At 47.2% G+C, this 2002-nt stretch overlaps 1 long non-coding RNA gene across 1 annotated transcript; it reads left to right on the forward strand.

Annotated features, from left to right (window-relative positions):
• The first annotated feature begins 209 nt into the window (after positions 1 to 209).
• On the forward strand, positions 210 to 1759 carry LOC119340387. The gene is made up of 3 exons (XR_005164518.1): positions 210 to 1093; positions 1217 to 1261; positions 1338 to 1759. It is a non-coding gene; the product is annotated as an uncharacterized LOC119340387 (long non-coding RNA).
• Positions 1760 to 2002: the final 243 nt, after the last annotated feature.

Here is a 2002-nt window from a genome sequence, read left to right on the forward strand (position 1 = left end):
ATAAAAATGCGAGTTGGTGGTGACGGCGTGCCTGCTTTTGTGGCATATGTGCCGTCTGATCTGAAACGGACGGCTGAGAGTGAGATAAGTTATGCTTGAGCCACTTGTACAACATTTTGCAGAAGCACCCCGCATGTCAGACGGACTACTTGTTTCTATTTCTCTCGGGAAAGAAACAGAAGTTTCGAGTACCCCTCCTAAAGATCAAAGTCGCTACACACGGTGCAAATCTCTCGGTCTCTCTCCCGACGCGAGAGGCGGTTTCCAGGCGGGCTGCCTCCGCTGGTCTCCATCGCCTCCGGTAAGCCGTCGGGCTCTCGGAGGTGTGCGGGACAGTGTACGACCGTGATGCGGTTGTAGATAATGTTGTTTTAGGATTTTATTCTGGCACTGGCGGGCAGGCAGGGGCGACGTCAATGCTGTGGGATAAGGTTCCCCCTGGCTCCTTTCCCGTCTCTGCGGTGCTCCCTCCGGCCGGTGGCACTGCGGGGTTAGGGAGGTTGGCCTCTCTCTTATCCAGCGAGGTTTGGTCGGTGATGGGGGTGCACAATAGTATAGAAGTTGGGATTTGTGGAGAGGGATTCCCAGATCAGGTCGCCTCGGACGGCCGACAGCTGCGCACTGTTGCGGGCGAAGTGGTTTGAGTTGCGGCTCCACTCCGTCGTAGGCTACCGCTGGTCAAGGGATCACTTGGTCTACCCCAGGCCGATGCACCGGAACCCTCCCTGGTTCCGTCTTTTGGGGCGGGACTTATATGCGGCTCACAAAGCCATGGATCGGTGATGCTGCTCCTCATGCCCGTTGTCTTGTGGATGACGGCTAGCACCGGCGAGTGCAGAGATCAGCGTGCCTAGGTGAATAAGGAAGATGAACTGGGCTGTAAGTTACTTTGTTTTCTCTGTCGGCGTTATTCCCTTTAGTGTTATCTCTGCCTCTCTAGTTCTCAAGCTCCAACGACATGCCCTTTTTTGTGCTGGCCATGGAGGCTAGCAGCGGCAGGACTGCCATGACTAGGCCGCACAATATTTCTAACAGTGTTGAGCTACTCGTTCCCGACAGCTCTGATGCCAAGCTGCCAATAGAAGCAGAGCAGGTATGTGTGTGATGGATCTTTTAATGATAAGTTTGCTTCCTGTTCGATTAGGTGCATATTTCGCAAGATAATGTTGTTCTATCATGTCTCTGATTTTGATTTTGATTCTGATTTTTTCTGCAGATTTCAGGATATAGAAGGCAGCTTCAGGAAGGGGTCGCTGACGAGGTGAGGCCATTGCGTCTATTCTTGTGTTAGTTTGTTTCAAAGAAATCACACTAATTTCTCTCAGTATACTCTGTAGAGAAATAAGTACTGAAGCAGGCTTCACCGAAGACTACTGATCTAGAATTGTCTGTTGCTGAAATAAGTCCAGGAGCTGTGGAGCAGGCTGAACAATTTTCTGTTGATTTTACTCAACGGATTGTCCCTGTAATTTGACCAAACGTCATGTCTCCGTGCCACTGAAGTTTTTGCACAGAATTCTTGTCTTTTTGGGTGGTGCCAAGCTGTCTTTTTGTTGAACAATGCCACAATTGCATAGTTGTAAGTTATTTAGGATTGTCTCTATTGCATACGACCTGGAGTTACAAGAGGTCCAGTACTAATTTTGTGTATGTATGTACATGTGTAGTCGCCCATTTTCTATACACATGATTCCAAAACATCTTTTACTGTACATTTTGTTTCTTTGCTCGGTACAAAATGTATTGCAAGTGGTGTTCATTTTTTTCCCTTCTGTAAATATACTAGAGACCCTCTAAGGGCTCAGTTTTCTTCCCGTTGTCTGAATATACCCAGATTTATTTTGTGTGTGCGTATTTAACAAAGCATTTAGTTAACCACTTCTACTTCATTCTTGTTTGTCGTGAAACCACATATAAGTGTGTGCTCAAGTTATAGTATGTATGTTAGGAAATACACAAGAGCTCCCGGGTGCTTCTCTATATTATGAATATTAAACTTAAA

This window comes from Triticum dicoccoides, chromosome 7B (assembly GCF_002162155.2).
Source record: "Triticum dicoccoides isolate Atlit2015 ecotype Zavitan chromosome 7B, WEW_v2.0, whole genome shotgun sequence".
Lineage (NCBI taxonomy): Eukaryota > Viridiplantae > Streptophyta > Magnoliopsida > Poales > Poaceae > Triticum > Triticum dicoccoides.